This window comes from Gossypium hirsutum, chromosome A10 (genome assembly GCF_007990345.1).
Source record: "Gossypium hirsutum isolate 1008001.06 chromosome A10, Gossypium_hirsutum_v2.1, whole genome shotgun sequence".
Classification (NCBI taxonomy): Eukaryota; Viridiplantae; Streptophyta; class Magnoliopsida; order Malvales; family Malvaceae; genus Gossypium; species Gossypium hirsutum.
This window is the reverse complement of record NC_053433.1, coordinates 36,112,670-36,127,711: the sequence shown is the minus strand read 5'-3', so window position 1 is coordinate 36,127,711 and position 15,042 is coordinate 36,112,670. Positions and strand designations below refer to the sequence as shown.

Below are 15,042 nucleotides of genomic sequence, written 5' to 3'. Positions count from 1 at the left end.
ATGCTAAAGATCGATCTGCTAGCTGGAGCGTCACAATTGTAGGTCTTACTTCTTCTATCCCTGGCATCTTGAAAATAGACTTAGGCATCAAGTTGATACTTGCTCCTAAGTCACACAAAGCTTTACTACAATAAGATTCACCAATGTTACAAGGTATCGTAAAGCTTCCTAGATCCTTCAATTTCGGTGGCAGCTTGTTCTGCAAGAACGCACTGCACTCCTTTGTCAGAGCGACACACTCATACTCACTTAGTTGTTTCCTCTTGGATAGTACATCCTTCATAAACTTCACATAATTCGACATTTGTTCTAAAGTCTCCACCAATGGAATATTGATGTGTAATTGCTTCAGAACATCCAAAAACTTCTTGAATTGCACCTTCTATTTCTGCTTGTGTTGCTACAATCTTTTTGGATATGGAGGTGATGGAGCTTTTAGTTGAACCGGGCAACTCTTCTGAGTAGGCAAATCTGCATCCAAAGAAGATGTTAAAGTGTCTGAATTCACTAAGTTAGGATTTACCTGTCAATCTTTGCAGATTCTGACTCTTTTGGTGTAGGGACTTCAACAGCTGGTTGACTTTCCCCCTTTTGAACAGGCTCGTCCTCAACATCAATCAATCGGGGTTCCAAAATTTTACCACTTCGCAATGCCACTGCCTTGATATGTTCTTTACCCAAAATTATTGGATTCTTAGTATCCCTTTACAAGGTTCCTTGTGTTCTATTACGAAGCTCCGTAGCTAACTGACCCATTTGGTTTTCCAAATTTTTCAGTGTTGCTTCTTGACTCTGGATCAAAGCGTCATTCTTCGCCATGTATGCTTTCAACAAGTCCTCCAAACTATTTGATGATTCAACTTGAGGTGGTTTTGGAGCTTGCTGATTAAACCCCTGAGATTGGTTCGGTCTATGCTGCATAAAGTTGTTGTTTGGTCCATTTCCTTGGCTACTCCAAGAAAAGTTGGGGTGATTACGCCATGAAGGATTATAGAAGTTGGACTAGGGTCCTTTTCCACTCTTTTTTTGATGTTGGTTCCCCACATAGTATACTGAGTCTAGATTCAATGGGCAACTCTCAAAAGAATGACCTTCCCTACAGTACACACAGGAAACTACTTCAAACGGACTTGGTGGCTAAGTTGTTACTACCATTAGCGGTAAACTGTTTTAACATAGAAGAAATAGACGATACCTGAGCTGATAACGAAGTGAGAGCATTAACTTCATGAACTCTGGCTACAAGTCTTCCTGAAGCTGGTCGATTTGTTGGCCATTTATAGTTGTTGCTCGCGATCCTCTCGATGATCTAATAAGCCTCATTATAAGACTTAGACAAAATTGCACCATTCGTAGAAGCATCTACCATCAATCTTGTATGTGCATTGAGATCATTATAGAATGTCTCCAACTAGATACAATGAGGAAACCCATGATGAGGACACCTACGAAGTAACTCCTTGAATCGCTCCCAAGACTTATACAAAGACTCGTCATCCAATTGATGGAAAGTTGTGATCTCATTCCTCAACTTAGCATTGGCAGGAAATACTTAACCAAAAATCTCTCTCGTAATTCTTTCCATGTAGATATTGAACTTGGTGGCAATGAATTAAGCCATGCTCATGCTCAATCTTGCAACGAGTACGGAAACAACTTCAACCTCAGTACATCTTCAGTTACACCGGCTATCTTGAATGAGTCACTCACCTCCATAAACAATCGAAGGTGGAGATGTGGATCTTCCATGGGCATACCACTAAATTGGCCCACCGTTTGTAGTATTTGAAACACCACCGGTTTCAATTCGAATTGGGTTGCCTCAATATTTGGCCTTCTAATTCCTAGATTTAACTCATTGAAAAACAGTACAGCATATTGTCTGATGCATTGATCCCTATCATCGGCAATGGGGATAGGATTTCGTACATGTTCAACTTCATTACCTTGGTCCTAATTTTGATTTCCAAGGTCCATCTCGTTTTGTCTCTGAGCTATTCGTTCACGTCTTCTTTGTCTAAAAGTTCTCTCAATTTCAAGTTCTACTGGGAGTAAATCGATAATCCGATCTATGCTCATAAACATTTGGAAAGAAAATTACAAAATTAAAAAGAATAAGTTAGTATTGTTAGAAATAATCAAATTGAAAATAAATAATTTCACAAAAAAATGACTATGGCAACAGTTGACAATCCCCGGCAACGGCACCAAAAACTTGTAATGCTCAGGTTTGTGCAAGTGTACACAGTCGTTATCAAGTAATAAGTAAGTATCGAGTACACAGGGATTGTATTTGTGCTAAGTCACTTAATTTGTAAAAGGGTATTAACAATTTGATAAATAAAAACAATATAATTGTGAAGTGATGAAAAATTAAGTATATGAAACTAAATGCAATGATCCGTAATGCAATTTATCCTAAGTATGCAAACTACATGAATGAGATAGATTTTAGCAGAATTAACACAATAAGCAACAATTATAACATAAATAAGCTAGGACAATTACTTTTATTAAACTCAAATTATTATTAACATGCTTATCAATATTTGGAAAAACATTCTATGGCAACTCAATCTTTCATGAGTTTGGAAACCACGTTAGGTCCTTTTGAAATCCTTTGCTTAGTAAATACGCATTTTACTGATCCTTATTTACTAAGGGTTCTTTAGTATTCGTGCGAGGTAACAGGGACGTGTTAGGTTTGAAACAGTGTAATCACACAAATCTAAAAACTATGCAGATAACAGAGGTTGGTTAGGGATGTTATGCAACATGCAATTTAATCGGGTTAGCATCTAAATTGAGCATGCACATTTCAATTATGCGTCCATTAGCCGTCGTCTGGTTAGGATTGCTCATCTAATTTAGGTGCATTTCAATCACGTATGAACGAAATACAGACTTGATTTTAATTGAAAACATGATCGATTGAGACACAAATATTATAAGCATGAATCAAAAAATTATTATTAAATCAAAGTAATCATCCTAGCTTAAATAAAATTAAGATATCATTATTGTAAACAAGAACAAAGAACACTTAGCAAACATTCTAGAATTAAATTAAAGTAAGAAAGATTAAACCCAATTCAGAGTGGCTGTCACCCAAGACTCTAATTGATGAGGGCTCCTTCGTTCCTTCGCTTTGCTCCTTTGCTGATGGCTCTCCGAGGTGGCCGACCAAGGGTTCTTTAAGAGGTTAATTTGCTCAAAATTTTTATACAAAGATGATGATAGGCGTAAGGCCTAAGAAAGCTAAGAGAATTGAGAGAGGAGAGAATGATGAATTGAGTGAGGGATGAGGGATGATTGGAAAAGTAAGAAAGGGGCTCTTATTTATAGGTGAGGCATGGGAGCTAATTTGCTAAAAATAGGAGTCTCCATCTTTCAAAAATCCTTCCAAGGATGGCAGGCCATAAATTGAGGGAATGTGGCTGATTTTGCTTGATTCTTGGTCAATTTTAGTGCCACAACAACTCAGGACTAAGACTCGATCACCGGCAAATCTTCGGTCAAATCTCTGATTTCTTCAACTCGTCAAGGACCTTGTGTAATTAAACTAAAAGATGGTTTATGAACCTCCATATTCAGCCGAGTTTTGGGTTGACTTGGCCTTCCATTTGGACGGTTTTGTAATCAAATTAAAGCTCTCAGACCTATCCAAAAATAAATCAATAAGTTAGAGGACCAAAGAATTAAATTTTATCAACTTAATTAAATTAATTAAAACCCAAATTATTAATGAAATATTTTAAAATGAATTATTAAATATAATTTTATATTTTATTATTTAATTTAGTCATGCATGTCCACTTTATGTCATAAAAATATAATATGCTCAATTTAATATAAAATAAGCCATTTTATGCATGAAAACTATATAATAAAGCATAAAATCACATTTTAATAATTTCTATGTCCTGTTTTCATATTTTCACATATTTCATTAATTTATTAAACAATTACTTGGTTTTAACAACAAATTTAAGTAAAAAGGTGAGAATTTATATAGGAAAAATCCTATATATTTTTTAGTTTACAGTGAATCAGATGGCTGTATCGATTAGGCCGTGTGGTCACACACGCCCATATGGCTTGGAACACGCCCGTGTAACTCTCTGTTTATGAAGTCAGCAATGAAATGGGGTCACACGGCCAAGTCTCACACTCGTGTACTAGGGCCGTGTTCCCCACACGGTTGAGACAAACGACCGTGTCTCTGCTCGTGTGGCCAATACTTAAGCTATTTTCGAAGCCTTGGTCAACCATAAACCCTCACACATTTATACAACATCAAGGACATATAACATGGCCTCCATTTAATGATTAAACACCTTCATTTAGGCCACAAACATAGCATTTGCATGTCATGATTCATGCGTTTTACACACTCATTGGCCTTGTCTATTATGAAATCACTTATACTTTTATATCATGGTTACCATCATACCAAAAAATTTCAACTTAATCATCAAACATTCATATTCAAGGCTAACTCATAACTTTATAACATACCAACATATTTCACATGCGTAGAATAACATGCTTGTCTAAGAAATTGCACACCACATCAAGTCACATACTCACATCACATGAAACTTTTAAGCTTGTGCATGCACGTATAATAGGGTTACAACCCAATAATCAATATAAGCCACATCTCATGGCTATATAAAATTGAATCATTATAAGCCAATACATTTGGCCAAATCATGAAACACATATATCAAAAGGCTAAGTCTCTATACTTGCCACTCACTTGAAAACACTTAAGGTTTATTAACACCCCAAATTGATAATTTGATAGTGTGATGCTGCCTCCGACGATCTCCAACCCTGAGCAAACCTGACAACACTAAAGAAATGGAAAAGAGGGAGTAAGCTTTATAGCTTAGTAAGTCCATATCAAAATAAAAAGCAATATGTCAACATGCTTCTCAAGGTAATACAATCATAATTACACATTTACTTATGTTCTGGTCAAGCTGTTTTCTCGAGTCATAGTTACTAAATTATTTATGTCTAGAGCTATGAAACTCCAAATTAAGATCCACTAATTTTCCCTGAAACTAGAATCATAGATCTTCTTACCATATAATTTTTAGAAATTTGGTCTAGCCAATAAGTACAATTTATTCTTTAAAATTACCTCTGTTCTACTGTTTGACAGTTTCAACCTTTTTTTACTAAAAATTAATTATCTCATAGTACGAGATTCGGATAACGTTCTTGTCTGTTTCTCTTGAAATTAGACTCATTAAGGATTTATTCATATGAATTCTAATTCATAATTATTTTTTAAAAATTTTTTAGTGATTTTTCAAAGTTAAGACAGGGGAGCCTGAAATCACTCTGACCCTGTCTCACAAAAATCCAAATATCTCATGATATAAAATTATTTTGCTTACATCGTTTCCTCTATGTGCAACTAGACTCAATAAGATATAATTTCATATTTTATTCAGCCTCTAATTATAGTTCCACAATTTTAGGTGGATTTTCAAATTCGGACTACTGCTGATGTCCAAAACTATTTTAATGCAATATAATGATAACTATCATAAGTTCATTTTCAACTAAGCATGAACTCACTATTTCATGGATTCCGTGTTCAATTACACAATGTAAGTTAGCACGATATTGCAACAAAATTCATAATCATAAAGATTATTCATCATTCAAGCCTTTTTGCATACTTATCATATGTTCATATATATACATATACATAAACTTTCTCACCATAAGTCATTCTTCATCAAGGCATTGCTCATGTGTTTAGCGTACCTACCTGTACTCACTCGTAGTATATCTCATAACCGTACCTTCTTTAACATGCCTTCCTTGGGTCATTCATCACATTATCCATTGCATTACCAGTTGAACACTCAGAATACTATTGGATACATGAAAACTTTCACATAAGTGCCACATATACATATGTAGCCAAAGCTACCTCATAATATGTAACGCTCGCAATGGAGCTACTTACGGGCTTGCTCATATAAGCTATCGGTCAAGGTGTAACTACACGGGCTGCTCACACAAGTTGTTAGGTATCTGACCCACTCAAGGATTACGTATCCAACGGTAGAACACACAAGACCATTGCCTAGAACCCAATTACATGTATCGCATCCATTATGAACTCGGACCAACTCAACGAGCTCGGATGCCACATACATATCAAGAACCCAAACCAACTCAATGAGTTCGAATTTCTTAATTCCTAGTGACATGTCACTTGTATCCTAAACCATTCATAAGGTTCAATCGGGATTCTTTCCTCACATGTATATAACATCTCAATCGTACTTGCTCATAACGTCGTGGATAAAGACCAATATCATTCATACTTACAAAGTTACCATTAGGCGTAGCATACATAATAATGATGAAACATTTATCACATAATGTCAACACATCAAAATATATTACATTGTCACATTATTTACACATGCACTTACAATTCATGTAACATCAAGCATTAATAGTCAAGTATAACGTTGCATTATTATTATGACACGGACTTACCTCGATACCAAAAATGGCGAAAATGGACCTAACCGTCAATTTCTCGTTTTTCCCCCGTTCTAGGTCCGAACCTCATTTTTTATCTATAATATCACATTTAGTCTATTTATTAGTCACATTAGTAAATGTGATACAAAAATCATATTATGGGAAAATTACATTTTTGCCCCTAAAATTTGTCAGATTTATACTTTTGCCCCTAGGCTAGTAAAATGATTTTCATTTAATTTCTTTGTACTTTAAGCTTAGCTGAAAAAAATTTCATAACTACATCAGTACTCAATTTTCACTAATTCACACTTTTATGACAAGTTTTATAACTTTTACAATTTAGTCCTTTTGTACATTTTTACCGAAAATCACTTAGTAAAAGTCATTTCTCTAACCATAAACTTGCATAATCTACCATTAAACATCAAAATACACATATTTATCATGGGTCAAAACCCTAGACTTCAGTCATATCTCAAAATATTGGTAGAAATAGATAGATCGATTGATAACGACTTCAAAAGCGTAAAAATTATTAAAAACGGGGCTAGAACGGACTTACTATTGATCTTGGAAAGTTTGGAAAGCCCTAACTATGGTATCCCCTTGAAAAATTCAGCCATAGCATGAAAAATGAAGAAGATGACATCTTTTTTCATGTGATTTTGGCGTTATTAGCCAAATTACTAAAATACCCTTAATGAAAAACAATTTAAAACATACCTAACCATGTCCAATTTTTTCCACAACTGAACTAATGGTCTAATTACCACATAAAGACTCCTAATTTAAAATTTCATAGCAATTAGACACCTCTAGCTTCTAGAACTCAAGTTTTGCACTTCTTATGATTTATTCCTTTTGACTAAATTGAGTGCCCAAATGTTAAAATTTTTGAATGAAATTTTCAAAAAATAATTTCTTATTATTTTAGACCATAAAAATATAATAAAAAAAATTACTGTGTCAGATTGTGGTCCCGAAACCACTGTTTCGACTAGGCCCTATTTCGAGATATTACAACTCTCTCCCCTTTAGGGATTTTCATTCCCAAAAATCTTACCAGAAGAGTGGTTCGGTTTTCACATAAACTCCACTATCTCATAATCATTGCTAAAGAACATTTACTCAAGCTATGCTTAATACTTAGCTCTTTAATTTCTCATACTAAAGTTATGAGTAATTCTTCGCTATACGACACATTAACTGAATCTTGATCTCTATTGGAAACTTCACGTACTCAAAGGTCTGATCCATACTGTCATAGCACATATATACATAACATACTTGAATCTTTCCAGATTTAAATGGTATAGCTAGCCCGATTATCATGGCCTTATACTTTCCACAATTTTATACAGTCATACAATTTGCTAATTCAACCTCTAGCCTGCATTAAAATTCAGAACCTCATTTTGCTTTCTCAATATTTCACAATATAAATCCCGAATCTCAATCCGATTAAAAAAGACTGGCATTTTAAGAAATTCGAAAATCTCAGAAATACATAATTCCAGTAATTTGATAAGCGAGAATTTAGTACATACCGACATGATTTGCAGATTTCATCAAATACTTAATACAAGCCACATAATATTTTTCTTTTTCAGAGACGAAGATAATCCAGATATGAAATCCATAGTAATTTTTTCTCATTTCCATTCTAGTGTCAATACTGCCGAAAAAAGTTCTGATAATACTTGATATTCAACTTTAACTCTGTTAACATGTCAAGTATGCACTCACAAGGATCAGAAATGTCGAGTTTCAAACTCGATCACTAATACACTATTCCTATAAATTTTCTTTTCTGTATAAGCTCTTGGTTTTCCATCCAAATACTTGTAACTGCATTATGCTTTTCTCAGAGATAATACAATAATTATCTTATCATCTTTTAACGACTTTAGTCAACTATACTATGACCAACTTAGATCTGTCTATAACATCGGATACGTTGAGCTATCAAACTACCTTTCAGTCTTATAACACATAATAAACCATTCAACAACATATCACTAAAAATCAAGAAGTCTCTGCCCAATGCAGACTGGATCAGTTCAAATGCTTCGGTTAGCAATGTTCTCGTCTATTCAAAGCTTTACTAACATGTAATAGATCATTCACTTTTACAAGACGAATTTTTTTTTCATTCAAAGTAGCTTTAAATCATATCAAAGTCTTCTAAGTTATGTACACTTTTCATTCAGACTATCTGTCTTTTACCCGAAAAGAAATAAAATCTTATTCTTAGACTTGAGAAAAATGATTTGGACATACATGTCTCATTAAATCTTCCTAACAATAACCTATACTGATTGAACAACCAAGTCGGTCTTAATCATCAATAAATGACATTTCAAGAAATCCTCTCTTCCAGTCGATAGAACGATTCAACATACAACCATTTAAAATTCACTTTTCATGCTAATCAAAGGCCATTTCAATTGCATTAGCCCAAGGTAGTATAAATATTTCCAATCGAAGGCATTAACTTTGGTTAACTTACATGAGAAAAGAAATCCGCCATACAAATTGAAACTAGCAATTTCACCACTTATACCTCTGCCGATATCAATTCTTTACATAAAAATTAAAGAAACCCGATACTAAGATCATCGCGTTACCATGATCAAATCAGAAGCATTGTCATACTTGATATAAATATCACAAGTTGAAGGTCATACTTTAGATGCGAGCCATAATCGATAATTTACGGAATACAGATGACAAGGGAAATCGAGTAAATAAATCCAAGATAGAAAAATCTGAGATAGGATGCCATGTTGAAAGATCGAGAATAAGAAATATGGATAATTTCAATAATTCCTCAGAGAGAGAAGTCCAGAAGAAAACATCATTCAAACCACTGGAATTAAAATGCAACAAAGATGATATATTTTCCATATATATATGCCGGACAGAGCATCAATTTGAAGGAATAGAATCATAGCATCATGTCCATCTTCTCATAAATCCCAACAGACGAAATATAACAGAATACCAGAGAGAAATAAAACAATGCTTTGTCTAACATCAAGATTAGAAAACATCCTCATGCAATAACAATTTATCAGAAGATAGGCGGTCACAATAACACTTTTAAGAACAAAGGAATCCTTAAGGTACCTCAAGAGAGACAGTCATAATCTGTTCACTGTGATTACCACATTCTTTCAACATCGTGTCTGAATAAGTCAATTTACCAAAGTTAATTTCATCTCTTACTGTGATATTTCGTAAACCGAATAATCTTTAAATCAATCTGATACCTTTCTAGTTCTGTCTTTACTTATCAACTCATTCTCAAACTCTAACCATATTTATAATCATTCTACAGCTGAACTCTTTGGTTTCACACTTGTGAGCTTATTCCACAGATCTCATAAAATCCTTTATAAACACCACTTTGGTAAGGTCCCTAACTCGTCTTTCATACACATATACTTACAATACAATTTTCATCATTATAGTCATTTTATCACCATCATATCATTCAGTTCAGGCAAGCTAACATTCATGTTTGTTTTATGCAGACTTTCTGGTCACCCTATTTAAACAAGTGTACTTATACATGCATTCTATGGATTCTAAATAACTTTACTTATCTTTTTCATTTACTCAAATGAGTCATGCACATAACATCATACGAGGGCCAAACAGACATGAAAAAGCATATTACTATCTAAACTTTCATCTTGCACATCATCATATACATATCATTACAATCATATAACTTAATTCAATCAATTTAGCACATTTACTTAAGCTATACAAGCTCGCCAATCATAATTATTCAAACCAGTATACATGAGCATTCGTTCCATCAATATCTTTGGTGAGTTACCCAAATACATGCATTCACTCGAGCAAATCAGTCATATACATCATAGAACTATCAATGAAACATAGATAATCTTATTACAACATATTCCCTTATCTCATTTAAAGATATCATTGAAATTCATGAATATTCAATGTCCAATCGGGACAATGACATTTCCATCCGTAACATGATATTATGAGCCTTTATTCATACCTTTATGAATTTCTACTTATCACGTTCATTTAATCGAATAAACCAAGTGCACAACATCATATGAACATCAAACAAGCAAGGGTTATCATCGCAACATGAACTTTCATATCACTTGTCATCAAGTAAATGTCATGAACTTTTATTCATACTTTTCTAAGCTTAGACTCATCATACCTGTAATTTACTCAAATACCTTAGCATCATATTGAACATGGTCGGTGTAGCTCGATTGGAGAGTATCTCTATCTAAGCGAGATAAATCTCATCCATGTCGGGAGACATCACACTATCACAGATTATATGTGGCATGTATAGTTAGACTCTCACACACGCTAGGTTAGCCTGAGAACTGATTAAACCATAGCTCTGATACCACTAAATGTAACACCCCTTACCCATGTTCGACACCGGGATAGGATACGAGGCATTACTGGGCTTAAACATACACATACATGTAAAACGGGGCCATAAAATTTCAACCAATTCAAAAACATTCAAACATATGCATATCGCCCCTTATACGGCCTATAGAGCCCAAAACATAAATTTGGGGATGTTCGGGACTAAACCGAGAACTTCTAAAAATTTTACAACACTTAGGGAATTTTCCATGTTTAGAGAGTCACACGCCTATGTGGATTAGGTTGTGTGGTCACACACGCCCGTGTGGCTTGGGACATGCCCGTGTCCTCAGACCGTGTAACTCTCTATTTATGACGTGAAATGGGGTCAAACGGCCAAGTCACACCCCTATGTTCCCCACACGGCTGAGACACACGACCGTGTCTCTGCCCGTGCAGCCAACACTTAGGCTATTTTCCTAGCCTTAGTCAACCATAAACCCTCACACATTTATACAACATCAAGGACATATAACATGGCCTCCATTTAATGATTAAACATCTTCATTTAGGCCACAAACATAGCATTTGCATGTCATGATTCATGTGTTTTACACACTCATTTGGCCTTGTCTACTATGAAATCACTTATACTTTTATATCATGGTTACCATCATACCAAAAAATTTCAACTTAATCATCAAACATTCATATTCAAGGCTAACTCAACTTTATAATATACCAACATATTTCACATGCGTAGAATAACATGCTTTTCTAAGACATTACACACCACATCAAGTCACATATTACATCACAAGAAACTTTTAAGCTTGTGCATACACATATAATAGGGTTACAACCAAATAATCAATATAAGCCACATCTCATGGCTATATAGAATTGAATCATTATAAGCCAATACATTTGGCCAAATCACGAAACACATATATCAAAAGGCTAAGTCTCTATACTTGCCACTCACTTGAAATCACTTAAGGTTTATTAACACCTCAAATTGATAATTTTATAGTGTGATGCTGCCTTCGACGATCTACAACCCCGAGGGAACTTGACAACACTAAAGAAATGGAAAGGAGGGAGTAAGCTTTATAGCTTAGTAAGTCCATATGAAAATAAAAAGCAATATGTCAACATACTTCTCAAGGTAATACAATCACAATTACACATTTACTTATGTTCTGGTCAACCTATTTTCTCGAGTCATAGTTACTAAATTATTTATATCTGGAGCTACGGAACTCCAGATTAAGATCCACTAATTTTCCCTGAAACTAGAAACACATCTTCTTACCATATAATTTTTAGAAATTTTGGTCCAGCCAATAAGTACAGTTTATTCTTTAATATTTCCCCTGTTCTACTGTTTGACAGCTTCAACCTTTTTTTACTAAAAATTAATTATCTCATAGTACGGGATTTGGATAATGTTCCTGTCTATTTCTCTTGAAATTAGACTTATTAAGGATTTAGTCATATGAATTCTAATCTATAATTATTTTTTAAATTTTTTTTAGTGATTTTCCAAAGTGAAGAAAGGGGAGCCCGAAATCACTCTAACCCTGTCTCACAAAAATTCAAATATCTCATAATATGAAATTATTTTGCTTACACTGTTTCCTCTATGTGAAACTAGACTCAAGAAGCTTTAATTTCATATTTTATTCAGTCTATAATTCTAGTTCCACAATTTTAGGTGGATTTTCAAATTCAGACTACTGCTGATGTCCAAAACTGTTTTAATGCAATATAATGATAACTATCATAAATTCATTTTCAACTAATCATGAACTCACGATTTCATGGATTCCGTGTTCAATTACACAATGTAAGTTAGCATGATATTGCAACAAAATTCATAATGATAAAGATTATTCATCATTCAAGCCTTTTTACATACTTTTCATATGTTCATATATATACATATACATAAACTTTCTCACCATAAGTCATTCTTCATCAAGGCATTGCTCATGAGTTTAGCGTACCTACCTGTACTCACTCGTGGTATATCACATAACCATACCTTCTTTAACATGCCCTCATTGGGTCTTTCATCACATTATCCATTCCATTACCCGTTGAACACTCGAAATACTATTGGATATATGGAAAACTTGCACATAAGTGCCACATATACATACGGAGCCAAAACTACCTCATAACATGTAACGGGCTTGCTCATATAAGCTATCGGTCAAGGTGTAACTACATGGGTTGCTCAAACAAGCTGTCAGGTATCCGACCCACTCAAGGATTACGTAGCCAACGGTAGGACACACAGGACCATTGCCCAGAACCCAATTACATGTCTCACATCCATTATGAACTCAGACCAACTCTCAGATGCCGCATACATATCACGAACCCAGACCAACTCAATGAGTTCGGATTTCTTAATTCCTACTGACATGTCATGTAACACCCCGTACCCGAGACCGTTGCCGGAGTCGGACACGAGGGGTTTGCAGACTTAAATCACTTGCTTTCACAGTCCATTTTAAAAATTTCCAGGCAGTTGGCTAACTGCGTCACTGTCACCTTAAAAATCATATCTTGAGTTCCAAAACTCGAAAATCCGTTTCAAAATTTTTTCCTAAAACTAGACTCATATGTCCATCTACAGATTTTTTTCTAGAATTTTTGGTGGGGCCAATTAGTACAGTTTATTAGTTAAAGTCTCCCCTGTTACAGGGTGCGACTACACTGACCTTCATCCATTACGACTTGGATATCTCCCTGTACAGGGCTTCAATACTGATGCCGTTTGTTTCTATAGAAACTAGACTCAAAAAGGAATCTATACATATATGGCATGACTTCTAAATGTCTCTGGTTAATTTATAAAGAATTTCCAAAGTCAGATCAGGGGATCCAGAAACCGTTCTGGCCCTGTCTCACGAAAACTTTAACATCTCATAATATACTGTTCATATGAACGTTTCGTTACTGTCCTATGAAAATAGATTCCTCAAGGTTCGATTACATAATTTATTCACTATTTAATTCCATTCCTACTATTTTTAGTGATTTTTCACATCCACATCACTGCTGCTGCCAGCATCTATTTTTAAGGTAAACTTTACCTATTTCATGATCCTCCATGGATCAACTAGAATTTGTCATACATATACCAAAAGTGATCATGAATAACCATTCCCATGGCTAACCGTTACCAACATTTCCATACCTCTCGACGGACAACATACAAAACGATTATAATGCTATGATCAAAGTATATTTAAGCCATTTTCGCATGGCTATCCAAATTTACACAAAACCGAAGGGTACATGACCAACAACAAAAGGGTAGTCCTATACATGCCATTTCAAAGTTCAACCAAAAGTATACCAAAAGGAGCTTTGATAGTGTGGGCGACTTCGACTTCAAAAATCCCGAGTCCGATAGCTGACGAACCAAAATCTATAAAACAGAGGATTAAAGAAACGGAGTAAGCATTAAATGCTTAGTAAGTCTTGAGCAAAGAATTTAAGCACAACTGAAGTATAGCATTCATATAACTAAACGGATAATCCCATATATACATATTCTCAAATCATTCCTACTTCACATTCCAACCCCTATATTCATACATAAGGGATTATCTTAGCCAAATACCGGAAGCTCATTACTCGGTTAAGCGAATATTATTCGAAAGGAATCAACTATTCCAATGCACATACGAAACATACCTCATTGTTGGGATTTTACAAGCGTATTAACTGAAATTTTTACAGCAAGATCGCTCATTCCCGAATCACATACCTTCGGAATTTAACCGGATATAGCTACTCGCTCAAATGCCTTCGGGACATAGCCCGGTTATAGTAACTCGCACAAATGCCTTCGGAACTTAACCCGGATTTAGTAACTCGCTCCAATGCCTTCGGGCTTAGCCCGGAATTAGTAACTCGCACAAATGCCTTCGGATCTTAGTCCGGATATAGTCACTTAGCACAAAAGCCTTCGGGACTTAGCCCGGATATCATTCGAATAACCAAGCACATATATCAATAAATCATGACACATCCATATTTCATTTTCATTACCAAAGCTCAAACACAAGACACTTATCACACTTGCAATTTCGGCTCAATAGCCACATACAAAGAGCA

General features: G+C 34.8%; 1 non-coding gene across 1 annotated transcript; it reads left to right on the top strand.

Moving 5' to 3' along the window:
- Window positions 1-1,427: 1,427 nt before the first annotated feature.
- On the top strand, window positions 1,428-1,534 carry LOC121209054 (small nucleolar RNA R71). The gene has a single exon (XR_005904172.1). It is a non-coding gene; the product is annotated as a small nucleolar RNA R71 (small nucleolar RNA).
- The last annotated feature ends 13,508 nt before the right edge of the window (window positions 1,535-15,042 follow it).